General features: G+C 45.6%; 1 protein-coding gene across 1 annotated transcript in view; it reads left to right on the plus strand.

Annotated features, from left to right (window-relative positions):
- CYGB (cytoglobin) overlaps positions 1 to 16,818 on the plus strand; it is a 268,650-nt gene that overhangs the window by 79,597 nt on the left and 172,235 nt on the right. The window lies entirely within an intron of this gene.

The raw sequence follows: 16,818 nt of genomic DNA on the forward strand, positions 1-16,818 counted from the left end.
CAATTTGCGGTACCGTAATTAGCGCCTTCCCCATTCCCATTGAGCCCTATGGGCCAAAAATGGGAATGGGGAAGGGCAATGGTGGAAGGGGGACTTACCGCCCCGCCAACCTTGGAATGGGGCGGTAATTCCCCTTTCCGCCAGTATTTTTCTCCGCCATCCGTGTAATGAGGCCCTATGTATTTTGCCTTTCGCAAGTTGCAGTTATAGCATGTTTTTTATTCCATCTCGGTGTCCTTGGTCCCTTGACAAAATACTTGTGCCTGAAAGCTTGTGTATAGTGTGGAAATGTTTGACCATAGCACATCAAGGGGCCCTTGATTTCATTGTGCCACAAGGAATGCTTTGTTGTAATGTGTATATCTTCCCTATCTCCCTGGCATGCTGTTCAGGATTTTTCCATATATGAGGTAACGAGTGCCCAGAGTATGGGATGTCGTGTGAGTGTGCTGCTTTCCCTGCGCTACTCCAAATGCTTTAATACACAGTTATGAACCCTTACAATGGTATGTATTTTGCCAATCTCTTAAACCTGAAAATTAGATCCATGCCGGCTTGACATGTTGCCAACTTTGCACCAGACCTGCAGATGAACTGGCCTGCTGTTAAATCTCAGTTTAGAAGATCACACACCTCCGAGTTAAAGACAAAAATCAACCTTTATTCAGATTTTAGCGTATATCTGAAGAGGAATTGGCAAAAACTATCAGTCAACTTAAGAGCACAAGTTGTAAAGGCGATCCATGCTCTGCAATTATAATTAAGGAATGCCTACCCACCCTAATACCAGCTCTCACAAAATTTGTCAATGCTTCATTTGAGTCGAAGGTAGTGCCTGCTAATCTGAAAAATGCATGGATTACACCTCTACTAAAAAAGTCTAATCTCTGCCCACTTACCCCATCGAACTATAGGCCCATTACTAACACCGCCTTTCTTTTGAAAATACTGGATCGGGTGGCATATAATCAGATCTCCACATTCCTGGAACAGAATCAAATTCTGCATAATTATCAATCAGGATTCCGCGCCAATCATGGCACGGAAACAGCACTCCTAGCCCTTAAATCCCATTTTATTCAGGGCATGGATAAGGGTCAGATTGCCTTACTGATGATCTTGGATCTTTCGGCGGCTTTTGACCTGGTGGACCATTCGATCTTGTCCACCGGAGAAAATGCGTTATTTTCGGAAGAGGCCATCCTTTGGATATCATCCTTTCTAAAGGATAGGCAAATTAGAGTTACCAGTGAATTGGCAGAAGCAGATCCAATGTTATTGTTGTTCGGAGTTCCACAGGGAGCTTGCGTGTCACCATGCTTCTATAACATCTTCATGATCCCCTTCTTTCAGATGCTGGAGGAGGAAGGGATCATGTTTGCCAACTACGCGGATGACACGCAATGCATCCTACCTATCTCAGGAACCTACCAAAAGGACCCATAGGCCCATAGGGCATAATGGGAATGGGGAAGGTGCTAATTACGGCACCGCAAATTGCGGTACCGTAATTAGCTCCCTGGTCCCTTTGCGGGTTGGTTTTTAACGCCTGCAAAAAGCAGGCGTTAAATTCTCCAACCCGCAAAGGGACCTCGTAGTAAGGCGGTAAGGGTTAACGGTCACCGGTACCATTAACGGTGACCGTTAACCCTTACCGCCGTCCGTGTAATGAGGCCCACTGTCTTTTGATTTCAATGTGCTTCTCGGAACCCGACTGTGTGCCTGCACTGGAACAACACTGCAGTGGTTGCGAAGGAAATTGTGCAAGAGAAGGCTATGCAAGAATTATAGGCTGAATGTACATTCTTTTATAAAATGATAAACCGTTATGCACAAGATAGCATTGCACTCTGTTATGGTGCAATGCCCCCTCCTAACCTGCATGCAAATCTGTGTGCATTATTTCTCCATCGTTCAGCTGGGGGCTTAGACAGGTTGGACGGCTTGAGATAAGCAAGAATGATAATCTCTTTTATTGGGTGGGAAGTCTGCAGGCAAGGGCTGAGAAGAGCAGCTGCCTCAGTGCTCCAAAAGGTAAAGGGCTAGGCATGAATGCTGTGCCAATATTTCTCAGCTGGAAATAGAAATGTGGCCTTCATACTGCGGTATCTTCCATCAGTTATAACCATCATATTTTCAGGGCTTCATTCCCTCTTTGGATGGGCATAACTGGTAAACTAGTGTTGGGTCTTAGTACAACACAATAGTCTCATCGTGTACAAAATAGTTATCAAGCAGTACATGTCTTCCTACATATGGTCGTGTGCATCCTGCTTGTCTGCATTCTATGTTATAGTGTACAGTCTTGTTTTATGGCCCTGTAGTAAAGGGATTGTTAAGGGCTAGGTTGTTTTGTTGCACATTGTTCACGACCTGGGTACTTAGGTCATAATGGTGTGTTGTCACATTGATGACGCCCTGATGTATGGTACTGAGATCAAAAGTATTTTATGGGTCTTTAGAACAGGCTTTATAAGCTGTAGGCTTTTTCCTCAGCTGCTGATTTAAAATATTAGAAGTATTTAATCAGCCAGGCTAACAGCTCACCTAAGAACAGTCCCTTGATGACCGGCACTCTACATGTTCTTTGAGCTGTATCCATTCTTTACGAAGCAAACACAAATTCATGCCTACAAATGTGACGTTTAATGAACAACTGCAAAAGCCAAAACCAGCTGCTTTGCCAGTGCCCATTTCTGATGTTTCTGGGTTGCTTACATCCGGGTAGTCCCTGAACAGTTCAATATTTATGCTCTGTGTAAAGCCATGCTGGTCTGGCGTGGAAAGAATAGTGTCGTTGTGTGCCATTTATATTGCTCTGTGATACCATCTTGTGTAGATAATGCAGCAGGCTTTGTATTCCAATGCTCCATTATTAACAGCACCTTCTTTCAAAGTGATACACAATTTCATCTCCAACTAGAGGCCACTAGGGCCAGATCTTCAATACTATTAAAGAAGCCAAAGACCAAGGAGTGCTTTGACCATATGCAATACGGGATTAAGGAATGCTTCATCACAGTCCTTAAAATGAACTATATACAAGAATTGATGAGAAATATTTGCGAAATGTCAACAAGTCAGGAGAAAATACTTTGTCAACAGCTACATACAACCAACTCCGAGACACTGTATTGGATCTCAGTTTCACATATGAATACATTTTACCCTCAGCACAAGCTCAATGGCTGCTGGCACAAGGGCTCATGTGACTGACCCAAGCTTTCCCCCTAATACACACCTGCAAGAAATCAGACAACTGGTCTGAAGAATTGCTATCTGATAAGAGTGTAATGCCCTTGCTTTTTTGATTTTAATTAGCAAATAGAATGATGACGGTAATTCCATTTTACAAAGGAATAATCTGGCAACCAGATTCCCTCTTTTCTCATTGGCTCCATGACAAAAGCATAGAGCACTCATGCCCTGACGTATCAGTAGCCTGATCTACTGCATCTGTCCTACTCGTGGCACAGAGCAGGTCCAAAGGCCACAAGATGCCCACCTGACAGCCACAGAGATAGCCAGGTCCCTATGGCACAGAGGCAGCATTTAAGATATGCCCCTGTGTATCCGAAACTATGATGATCATAAGTTGCCCATGCTGGTGCAAGGGTCCATTCTAAATAAAAGCTATCCCCGTTTAGGCATAGTGCATGCTGCTACTTATGATCACAACCGCCACATTCCAATTGATAACGCACATGTGTCAGCTCCTCCGAGTCAGATCCACTGTGGAAGCCACACAGCAGGCCTCTGGCCCGGGCATTAAGGGAGCATACCCATTCAAAAGGAGTAGCCTCACACCAGGGTGCTGCACCTCTAAAGGCCTCTGTTTTCAGTGAGAAGGGAAAGTGGCAGGATTATGATAGGCAGGAGGGCTCCGGTCAATGGGAGAACGTTTCCCCCATCTTTATTCTCACTGTTCTTCTCTCTCTTTCCTGTCCCCTCCACTTCCTCTGGAGCAAAGCACTTTGGGTGTGACATCAACAGGGCAAAGTCCCCTCCATTACAGAGCAGGGATTGGACCGCTAAGGCAGAATAGCTTTAGTGCAATCACATGAGGACTCCTGCACTTAAAAGAAGGGGTCGTCCACCGCTTCAGCAGATTTGCTCAGTTCCTCTCGGATTCTTTAAGGCTGCAGATTTGTTCTGAAGATTCTCAATGGACTTCCTTTGGGAAAGTTGCATTCTCTAAATCCCTCAGCCTGAGATGAAGAAGCAACCATCCAAGACAGAAGGAAGATCTATTCCCTACCACTCACAGGGCACATCAGGAGTAACCTCTAATATGGATCAGGATCTACCACTCTGCACCGGAATCTACTGAGCTGGAAGAGCAGACCCTGAACGGAACCATCCGATCCTCGAATCCCCCTGAAAGGGCTTCAGAGCGACTGGAGGACCAGACCAACCGAAGGTCCCTATTGTACTGCACCAAACTAGCCGCTCTGAGTTCACTGAACCTGGAACAAGAGGAAAGTCGTAGAAGCTAGATACTGCACTCGTCCACCACTCAAACATTGCTTGCACCTTCACCCAGCTGCACACTGCATCGGTCCAAGCCAAAGCTTGTTACCTGATAGGCCCAAAGCGACTGCCTAATGCTGAGACCCGAACCAAATCAGTGGAGAGTCACAAACGAAATTTAACCAGGGGTTACAAGCATGGCTTGGCCCAACTCGCTCTTGAAAGGCCACCTCCTTAATCGCACATCGACGTACCCCAGATCACCACTTCAATGACCGTCGCCCACCCACTGAAACTGCTGGAGCGTCAATCATCAACTTCTCTCAGCGATTAAAGCCTGACGCTGCCTGGCCAACTGCGAAGGGTTCCTGGGTCTGCCCGAACCTGCATCCATGAGAGTCGCTCTTCGATTGCACAGAGCACCTGCACTCACCCCTAGTCGACGCCTGCTTGCTACTGAGGCCTCCACTATCCTACATGCTCGAGCTGAACCTGTTCAGCTCACATCTACATGTGACCCTGGGACTGACTGTGTCAACCCACCAAGAAATGAATCCAGGTAGCTTCGACTCTGACCTGCCCTCTCTGGGTCAACCTGGACCCTAGAGGCTTGTTAGGTCAAGATTGCTGCTGTTTCCTACCAAGATATCATTTCTTGTGGTTAGTACTTTACCTGCCATCCCTGGAACTATTCTGAGAGTGTTACTTTCTCCAGTCTGCCGCATTATCTGTTGTACCTTTGGGGTAGGTTTTTGTGCAGTGTTTTCATTTGTTCTTTGTGCAGATGCTGTGTTTAGTTAAAATATATATATATATTTATAGAACCTTGAATGGAAATTCCCTTTATTTTGGACTGTGATACTGGGTTGTTTGGGTCACTAATGTTACAACTTCACACCTCTCTTAAGAGTATAGCCTTCCCTCGGCCCACGTTACCACAAAAGGCGAAGGAGGCATATGATATGATATATTTTATTTATAGCGCACCTATGCACACGTGTTTCAATATCTCTTAGCGGTCCCTGCTTTACCTTTATGATTGCTTCATGTTTTGGTTTGTAGAAGTGCGAGGGGAGATTGGGCCATTTTACCCCTAGTCATCCTTGTACTTCTGCTGAGCAGATTCCCAATAGTAACAACAGGCCATTTACCAGCTATCCATCCCAATGAAATACAATAGAGCCATAATCAACAAACGACCCATATACAAAAAAGTCCAACAAAAGGGTTCAAGCTAGGGGACATTCATAACTAAATTCAAACCTCTAATCACCAAAAGCCGAATGTATATTTAGATAGAAACTAAAAATGGCAGACATCAAGCAATCGTTTTCCTTACCATAACCACACACAACTACCACATCTAGCAAAGGAGGGGGTCCAAAAAACCTACATCGTGCTTAACTATGAACACTGTAGATAAATATATGCCACTCGCTCAGAGGAAGCGCATACGCATCTTGCCATATGCTCTCTACACAGGCTCTCAGACCAGGTGTGCTTCTTTAGGACTTTATTTAGGTTTTGTTTTGCTAACTGGAACATACTAGTTTTCATCACATTCAGTGGCCAAGGAATGCAACTAATTATGAGTGCCCTGAAAAAGGTTGTCTGCCACAGAGTGAAACACGTGAAAGGAACTCACCCGCTCTTTTCTTCATGACCTAGCAGCTCACTTTTCTTCATGACCTAGCAGTTCATTTCCGGTTCTATTAGACTTCCTTGGACACACCCACTATTTTTAGCGACATTCTAAAGGATTCACCCGTCTTTCTTTGGGATTCCAACCTCTGTCGATACCAAATACTTAGTATTGTGTTAGCAACAGTGTATATGTTTGAGGCCACTTCCGCTGATCTAAACACCGTTCAGTACTTGCCTTTTTCTGCTTATCTTTGGTAGAGATGTGATTGCAATCTTCCAATGAGTCTATTCATTGTTTTTTGCTACGATTTAAACTTTCAGCAAACGTTTTCTATAAGCCATTAAATTGTTCATCCGTCTCTTTTACCCACCCTCTAAATGTCATTTTCCTTTCAAAATGGCTGGCTACTGCAGTTGGTGTTCTAGTCCTTCTTGGAAACCGGTGACACTCTAAATACTCAGTGGTTTGTAAAGATGGCAGCAACTGCTCTCTCACTGCAAGGCAGCCTGCAGAGACCTTACCATCTCTCTGGTGTAATTTTGTACTGTTTTATTTAGTAAATAGCTGCCTTATTTCATAACCTTCTAGAACTTCAGCTTTTCTTTTTTGTTCCACGTTCTAATAGTTATACTTTCAAACGTTTCCTGATTCTTTTTTTGATGGACTGGATCACCCTAGTTTTTTCTGAACCACGTTCACTGTCTAAGGAATACCACTGATAGGCAATGATAGATATTTCTTTTTTTCTTCCAAAGACCATATATACCTTTTTAGCTACAATTGAATGAAAACAATATTTTTTTTTGTTTTATTTTGTCACTAATTTTGAACTTGTCTAATATGTTTCAAATGAATGAAATGTGTTGAAGCCTGTACTCAAAGAGTAGACATGGTATTCATGTTTCTTGTTAACATTCCTGTTGACTGCTGTCTTCCACAGAAACACATGTAGACTGATCATTTTATAACATTGATTGATTAATCCTAATATTGGATCTTACTTACTAAAACGTATGTATGCTTTATCTTTGATTTAATGCCGACCTTTTGAGAAAACCAATTGACGTACTTAATATTCGGGCCAGGTGGATAGCACAGGGGCGACGCGCTCACTTTGGAAACAAGACCGTGAGCGGCAAGGGTCTGAGTATTGGTCAGATCTTGTGTCCCCTTTTTTGTAGGAAACGGAGCACCCACACTGACTGGCAAGCTGCCCACGATGGCCCAGTGGCAAAGGGTATGGGCTATCAGGAAGGAAGCACAGCTGGCACCAGGAGATCTGTATGTGGGATCAGTGAAAACAATCACTATGGGGAAAGTGCCCACATGTGAGACTTGCAGCATTTTGGAACTTTTCACACTACACTGTTTGGGAAGACTGTTCTTTGAAAGAAAGATAAATACATCATCACAGCCCCCTGAGTGTTATTTTGTAGAACCAGATTCATGGTATAAACACCCTGAGGTAGTCTATTTCTATGCCCTCTCGCTTCCCCAAAAATGTGTATTGTGCATTGGGTAGAAATGATTGAAGTTGTACATGAACACAATTGTAGTACAATAAACCAGGCCTTTTTGAGGCCATTGTGTGTTGGGCACTTGGACAAATCACAAAGTGATGGTAATACCAGCAGCTAGCAGAAACAAGGCACAGCGAGGTAAAGGGGTTGCTGAGGATCACATAACATGGTGAAGCGGGGAAGCTGGGAGTTGTGCCCCGGTTTCCTCGTTAAACATTTCTCCATTTGGCAGCGGCCTTTGTTGCTCCCTGCGTGAGCATTAGTTTTACAACATACAATGCGTTCAGCAGAGCAATTGTCAAACCAGTATTCTGTGTTAAAATACATATCTGGCTTACAAAGCACCAAACCTCACGGTTAACAAACATGATAATACATAAGGCATCTATGTAGAAACAAAGTTAAGAAAAACTAGTACTGTATGTGTCAGAAGAATAAGCACGGATTTACCAATGTTCCTAGAAGTATTCTCAGAAAAAGAGCAACTAGTCCCTTTAACTGATTTCGGTTACCAGAGAAAAAAGGGCGATAAAATATTGCTGCATAGTATGAAGAAAGCATGATGGATGGAGAATGCATGATGGGTGGGGAATGCATGACGGATGCAGGATGCATGATGGGTGGTGAATGCATGATGGATGCAGGATGCATGATGGATGCAGGATGCATGATGGGTGGAGAATGCATGATGGATGCAGGATGCATGAGGATGGAGAATGCATGATGGATGCAGGATGCATAATGGGTGGAGAATGCATGATGAATGCAGGATGCATGATGGGTGGAGAATGCATGATGGATGCAGGATGCATGAGGATGGACAATGCATGATGGATGCAGGATGCATGATGGGTGGAGAATGCATGATGGATGCAGGATGCATGATGGGTGGAGAATGCATGATGGCTGCAGGATGCATGATGGATGCAGGATGCATGATGGGTGGAGAATGCATGTTGGATGCAGGATGCATGATGGATGCAGAATGCATAATGGGTGGAGAATGCATGATGGATGCATGATGGATGCAGGATGCATGAGGATGGAGAATGCATGATGGATGCAGGATGCATGATGGGTGGAGAATGCATGATGGATGCAGGATGCATGATGGGTGGAGAATGCATGATGGATGCAGGATGCATGATGGATGGAGAATGCATGATGGATGCATGATAGGTGGAGAATGCATGATGGATGCAGGATGCATGATGGGTGGAGAATGCATGATGAATGCAGGATGCATGATGGGTGGAGAATGCATGATGGATGCAGGATGCATGAGGATGGACAATGCATGATGGATGCAGGATGCATGATGGGTGGAGAATGCATGATGGATGCAGGATGCATGATGGGTGGAGAATGCATGATGGCTGCAGGATGCATGATGGGTGGAGAATGCATGTTGGATGCAGGATGCATGATGGATGGAGAAAGCATGATGGATGCAGGATGCATGATGGGTGGAGAATGCATGATGGATGCAGGATGTATGATGGGTTGAGAATGCAAACAAGTGGAAGAAGAAGGGGTATCGGGAGAACACCACCTTATGGGGGCAGGAGGAGGTGTCATTTCTTTAAAAATGCCAACAAAAATGTGGGCAACGTTGATGGGGATAATACACACGGAACCATGAGCACAGCAGCAAAGCATATCTTTAAAAGCCAACTCAACAAACTAAGCGGCTTAAAAATGCACCTTTATTGTTCCCCATAGTACAATATGCCACACAAGCAAAACACTGCGAGCAACTATTTTTTGTGGGGCACGGTGGTCACGTTATTCTTGATGATCTAAATCACACTTCCATAGATAAACTATTACAGATCTCGGGTGAGATAGTTTCAGTGGAGACGTGCGTACAATGATGCTTTTGAACTCTACCCAGTTGGAGCTTCATGGGATAGCAAAGCGGCCCAGAATCTGAGGGGAGGGAGCTCAGGGTACTCGACTGGACAACCCAGTAAGTGGCCTTCGAGAAAACTCAACAAACACTTGTGCCATTGTCAATGTGCATGCAACTGGCAACTAGAGCAGAGGCCAGGGTAAAGTGGTAGACAATGTCCTAAGAACCCTGGCCTATTGGGCGACGGGTTTCTTTATTTATTCATTTTTGCATTCATAAGCACCACACTAAGCCCTTAGGCATCTGGGTGTTGGTTACATAGCGCCAAAGACAGTGGGTTAAGGTTCGTGTGCATGACGGCTGTATTCAATAAGAAAGCGCTTAGATGAAGAGCCATGTTTTTAAGTTCTTTCTGAAAGTCCATTATGATGGTTCGATTCTGAGTGTCAAGGGGAGGTCATTCCATACTTTGGCGGCTGTGACTGGGAAGCTGGCACCGCCGGCTCTCGTGCGTTTGAAGGTGGGCACTTTGATGAGGTGTGCATTCGAAGAGCGTGTTGGCCGGGAGGTGTGGTGTCTTTCAACGCGTTGAGAGCGGTAGGCTGGTACTGTGTTAGTGAGGCAGCAGTGAACGATGGATAATGTTTTCAATTTGATTTGTTTGCGTATTGGTAGCCAGTGGGCATTTCTTCTGGCACCAGAGATGTGATCACAGTTAGACATCCCTAGGGTGGAGCATAGGGCGTTGTTTTGGATAGTTTAGAGCTTGCACAGATTACATTCTGAGGTGCCTGCTAGGAGAGCATAGCTATGATGATTGCTGTAGTTATGGTGAGGCTATTGCCGGTGGTGAGGACGGGTCTGCTGGCATTTAGTAGCTTGGTGGTGTAAGGGGCTGTGGAGGTGATGGCATTTACTTGACATGACAAGTCAAGGGCGGAATCTAAATAAATGCCCTGCGATTTAGCTGAGGTTGAGGTGGGGATCAAAATTCCAACGATAGTGAAGGCTTTGTAAGCCGAGTCAAGTTTTCCGAGAGTGGCGTGGATGTCATCATGGAGGCAGAGGAGGTTGATGATACAGGTATCTTAAAGATAGTGCCCTGACGTGGCCTCACCTCCCTACTTCAGCCATGCAGCACACTGTGCATGGTGTGTATCTTCCACCTCACCTCGCTGACCAAGGCCACCCACTAGTCCATTATGGCCCAGGATTAGATAGGCAGACAACATGCTCCCATCTCTATCATAATGTGTTTTAGACATGTCATGTCTCATGAGTTGGGCCTGATGCACATTGAGTGACTGTGCGCAAAGGTGTGGGTACCACATGGTGCCGCTATGGCCTTGCAGACTTTTTGTTGATGGTCAACGGGTGTGACTGCCAATGCTGGAACCCTTGCACACCCACACATTCTGCTTTGCCACTGTCAGCCTGCCATGCTAAGCTCAGCATTGAGATGCACTTCATAGCAATGAATTGAGCTGGTACAGTGTCCTCTGACTCTCTGAGCGTGTACATCTGTGCTGGCGGTGTGCCAGTTCATAGTGTTTTCTGCCTAGAGTACAGAAAATAAATGCATTTCAAATATATATAACATCCGACTGAAGGATCTGAGAGTTCCTTTGGATTTCATACCCCTAGCTTGTTGATGTAATGCACGACTCACAAGTTGTCCATTCGAAGTGTGATGGCACAGTGCCATTTGTCACTCGTGAAACTGTGGAATTTAAAGGACCCTGAAAGCATTTCTAAACAAATGTGATTCTGCGCGTAACCACTGGCTTTCAGTGGAAAGACCACCACAGCGAACACCCCACCCAATGAGGCTGATATCGGATTCTAAGACAAGAATTGGGGCAGTACCAAAAATTTCCCACCTGTTCCAGGCCTCTATATGGTGAAGCCAGCAGACCAACTTGTAACGCGCTTCAAAAGAAAGTTGCAGCAAGGTGCAATAGTCGGTGTTTACCTGAAGGTTTATCATTTTTTAGCCTCTGCAGAGCCCAGTAATACAAAGGTGTGGGAAAAAAAACCTGGATTAAGGCGTAAAAGAGACCCACAATTCTGGTAGGAAATGCGGCTGTAAGGCACACCACAACTTCCACCTTCACTTGCGTCCTACAACATGGGAAGGCAAAGGGTCAAATTAGCACAATCTATCATAAACCTGAGAAACCGAAGTCTCTGGACCTGCTGAGATTTTGACTTGTCCCAATTGATAAGAAAGCGCAGGATCGTCAGGCGATTGACTGTAAGGTCAGGAGGAAGCTTGACCAACACCGCAGAAGGAGCCATGAGCTGAACATCATCCAAATATATCAAGAAGACTTATCCCCTGTAGGAGCAAGTAACCCAGCGTGTAACAATTTGGAAAAACACCAGGTGGCTGAAGACAAGTCGAAAGGCAAGCAAATTAACCAAAACAGACCCTGGTGCCTACGGAAACAAAGACATCTCTGTGTTCTGGAGCAATAGGGATTGTCACATAAGCACCCCTGAGTCCAAGCGAAGTAACCCGTTGCCGGGACTCAATATGTCTCATAACAATGCAATCATCTCCATCTTGAGGTGACAATACAGGATGAAGTGATTAAGGGCACAGAGATTGAAAACCGGCGAAATGACCGATCTTTCTTCCGGGTGAGAAACATATTGCTGATAAAGTTGGTGGGACCCTGAATCCACACCTCTGTTGCCCTCTTTTTTAGAAGACTTTCAATTTCCCAGTCCACTGCCTTGTCCTGTTCTTGACTCTATCTGATGGGGTGGGGGAGAAAAGATATGATGAGGATACTTCAGAAATTATATTTGTGACCCATGACCATATCCAGACCCAGGGATCTTGAGATACACTTTACCAATTTCTGAAGAAGTATTGAATCTGCCCTCCAACTGGAATATGCGTCAAAGCCCCAGGAGGAAAACATACAGATAAATGCTGACTGCCGGTTTCTTGTCTGGGACCTCAGCCCCACTGCCCCCTCTGGGGAAAAAGGCACGTCTGCCTCTCATCTGTTGACGAAACCCCTGGCGGTTAAGGAAGGTTTCTTGAATGGGCCTATAATTGCCTCAGTCGATGGCTTGTCCCGGGTGGGCCATGCCACCTCTACCATGTCTGACCTGCAAGGGAACCCGTGGCTGAAAGATCCGAGCCTGAGTGGTGAAAGTAGATACAAATGTTCCTTTTTCCTTAAAGGAACTATCACCATAGAAAACCTCTTCATTGTCTCCCTAGGTGGAAGCCTCAGCTAAGCCCTTTTTCTTCTTTATTAGCCGACATAGGGCCTCATTACGAGGATGGCGGTAACCCGACGGTGCTACCAGTGGGTTTCCGCCGTCCTCGTAACACTGAATCTCCCACCTGATATCCCGGTGCCACTGTGACATTACAAGTCCCAGCGGCCCGGGATATCAGGCGGAGGATTCAGGAAGTCCCCATTCCCATGGAGTCCAATTGGACTCCACACGAATGGGTTCATGGAAGCACCGGCACTGTTGTTAATGGTGCGGGTGCTTCCGTGAAAACTCTGCAGTCCAGGGCCGTTGCGTCCAGCAGGTCAGACTTGCCAGCCGCAACGGTCCGGTAGGCATAGTTGCGATGTGGCCATCTGGAAAGGGTGCCAGTACGGTGTGACCGGCACCCTTATTTCCGGACCACCACACATAGAATGAGGCCCATAGTATTAACACCAGGTAAAAAAAAAACTGGAGACTGGGCGCAGTAGACCCTGTAGCAGAGGCAAAACATAGTCCTCTTTTATGCTCCTTAACAGTCAAATGTCCCACCATTGGGCCAGCTGCCTGACCGTAACGCCGGAGCATGACATGGAAGCATCCGGAAATGGAGCGCAGGGTCTGGCGCTGACAGTGGCTTAACTTTTCTGAAAATGTTGGGGGGGACATGACATCTGAAGAAAAGGTGCCCCAGCCAAATGAATGGGGACAAAATGGTGTGCCATGAAAGTTGGGGGGGGAACACCCCTGTCTCCCCCCTAAAATTACGCCCATGGGCGCTGAACGCCTGGCACATAGCTCAGGGCTGTGTGCTGAATCTCCGGTGCCTGCCACAACCTGTACGGGCCTCTGGAGAGCGCGCGCGGAAAGGCCCACGTGGGAAGGCTCGCCACACCGCGACTGCCCCTCTTAAGAAGGATCCGTCCTGTCTCTGGCTGTGACGCTGCCAGTACAGGTAAATATGTTCACCATACTCATCTGGCTTGTGGAGCAGCATGGAAAGAGGAGGGTAGCGTGCCAGTCGAGGCCTTTATGGAACGAAATGGAGAGTGACTGGAGAAGGAAATGAGGAGCAGGATGGACTAGGGATGCTGGGAATAATACTTTGTTTTTTCTGTGCATTGTTGCTTCTTGCTGCTATAAGAATTAACAAGAAATGGAAAGCATAATAGCAGCCTTCATGCCATGCGAGCATTTCGAGTAATAACAGCTCCAGATAGTATTACAGAGGCACTTCCTTCAAACAGAAGCACGTTCTCCCCTTGCTCCCATTCCACGACACCCACTTAGGCCACATTCACCGTAACGCCAATCTTTCAGGGAATATCTCGCCAATCACTGCTCAACCCTGCTGCTTCCCCGCCAGGGTGCCTCTTGCCCCTGTCCCCCCAACCTCTCTCAGCTTCCTCTGCTACCCCTGCACTTCGTTGCTTCCCAGATGGGTTTGCACTTCATCAATTCGATACATACATGCGTACAGACAATGCCCCGGTACCTTCATACAATGCTTCATACACTGGCAAATCCACTACAGCCCCCTCACACCTGACCTGACCTGTCCTCAGTGGGCCCAGCACCCCAGCCGTCTTCCACTGTCTTCTCTGCCCTCAACTCTATTCTTACCCTCTGTTAGAGAGATGAGGGGTTTCTTATGACCCTACTCCTAGGATTCTACTCTACTCCTGCAAATCCTTCTAGCGTGGGTCACTCTTAAGCCCGCCATCTATCCTATGACCCTTTGGAAATAAAATCCTGACAAATATGGAGCATCAGAGGCGTAGCCAGGATTGTCTAATAAGTGGGGCCTGAAGCTAATGTAGTTGGGCCCACCGCAGAGACAATAACATCTGTAAATGCCCACACAGAGCTGCTGAGTGGGCATTTATAGATTTTGGGTGGGCCTTGCCCACTCAGGCTCCACCCTGTCTAGGCCTCTTTGGAGCATACAAACCATACATTTTCCCCTGAAATCCCATTTCTAGGGAGCTCAAACATGAGAATCTCTATATTCCCACGACCCCATAATTGAGCTCATTCTATGGATTTGATGAGGGTGAACTTTAAAATAACAATTACGCAATGAGGTCAATCTCAGCATTAAAAATGTCATGCACGGGTTCTATTACGCAAAGTTATTGTTCCCATATGTGGGTGTGAATGTGTTTCCTTCCTGGAAAGTGTCATGTGAGGGTTCACCCGACGGCATGTACAGTGTACTGACGCCCGTTGGTGTGCGCTGTTGAAAACTGCAAAACTAAATACAAACAAGCATTGACAGTACCAACAGTTTTGGCATTTGTGTAAGCATGGAAAAGGCATTTGCAAGTCACTCCGTTAATGGTATTAACTGCCTATTAATGGAAGCAGCTGCAAAATGGTGGAAATACCAGGGCATACAATCGCATTGACAGGCAAATGTCTATGCAATAGCTATATAAAAGCCAAAACTGTTGGCTTTGCCAATGCTTGTTTTTAAAAGGACTACAGTGCAAGCATCCGCATCCTGCTTATGAATCAAGTGGCTGAAGGCACCTTTGGTTAAGACTTTTTATTATTACAAAAGCTGATTCACAGCCCCAGTTAAGCCGTTTACTCTCACAAGTCTGTTTTGAAAAAAAACTAGCAGGACGTCAAAGCACACCGTTTGGTTTTACTGCTTTATAAAAGCAATCTTAAAGAGATCCCAGAAGGATGTCTCTTGGATGAGGAGGGGAAGGAAACGGGTGGGCATGGCCATAGAGATTAGCATCACCATGTTCAGTCAAGGGGTGAATAAAAAAATCAAACAACACCCACAATTTGTGTGTCCTTCCGCATAGCCCATCTCCCTCCTAGCTGTAATCCCATGCAATAGTTTTGGCCTAAAGGTGTTACTAAAGACAACATTGAAAATATAGAGCAACACTAGGAGCATCTGCTAGTCCTATACTACGCAGCGCTGAAATTAGTAATTCCTGAAAATGAAGATGCATGTTTGGCTTATAATTCCCTTAAAATCCAGCAAGGTGACATCACCATACTCACACCACAGGCTTTGCCCGTTTTGGACTACATGCTTTTCTAAGAGGGCCCACACAGAAGCATTTTAGGAATACTCTGTTGCTCTCCTTACCCTGTCGAGGAAAGGTGAGGACCACCATTTTGAAATCCCCAAAGCTTATACAATCAGTAACCACGCAATGGCAGAGTCAGCCTCAATATACTCCCATCAAAGATAAGTTTGGCTCAGGAATACCTGCAGAGCAGTGCCCTAGGGAGGAGCTCTGCTATTATTGCTGGATCTCAAGGGAGCTTTAGGCCAATCATGCATCTTAATTTCCAGGAATTACTAGTTTCAAAAAATGATCAATTACCAACAAATCTGTTTTAGAGCTAAAATAAATTTGACTCCCTAAAATCATTTTCATTCTAATTTCAGAAAATAGAGAGTAAAATACTTCCAACTAAAAATCGCACCTGGATCCCTGTTGATAAGACCAAGGTGTTCTGTAAATTGAGGCAGTTTTGGTTTAGTATAATTAAGACAAAGCCATTCTGGATATGTTTTTGGGGGTGTTGCCTGGAGGTCAGATTACACACACCGAATTAACAGTGGCATAACACAACACGTAGTGTCGCCCTATGAGCCATACCGAGGACACCACCGTAGCTCGGCAACAAAGCATGGGCCGTGCCTGGCCTGGACCACCACGCATATCAAATACCCACAATGATAATGCTGCAAAAGGGGCAGGTGAAAGATACAAGTATGTGTTTTGATCAGACTTGAAATCTTTCATGTAGCATAGTAACAAGGGGGCTTTTCCTGACTCTGGTGCCCTGACACCCAAATGTATTAGCCAACTCTGTTTGTGGCCAGTAATATTACAGACAGTAATGATACCATAATAAAACATGTTCATGCTGGCTCTGTCAGTATACACCATTATCCCTGTGTACGAGCATTCTCTTATTGGTTTTGCCCTTCACGCCAGTAAAAATCTCCTGCCATGGAAAGAATACATTTATTGCTGCTGCACAAATGCTTGCCCAATTCTCCTACCTCCATGTAAGAATACTCTTCATGTTAACTTTGCCCTCAATGCCAGTAGAAA

This window comes from Ambystoma mexicanum, chromosome 3q (genome assembly GCF_040938575.1).
Source record: "Ambystoma mexicanum isolate Mex_15411 chromosome 3q, UKY_AmexF1_1, whole genome shotgun sequence".
Lineage (NCBI taxonomy): Eukaryota > Metazoa > Chordata > Amphibia > Caudata > Ambystomatidae > Ambystoma > Ambystoma mexicanum.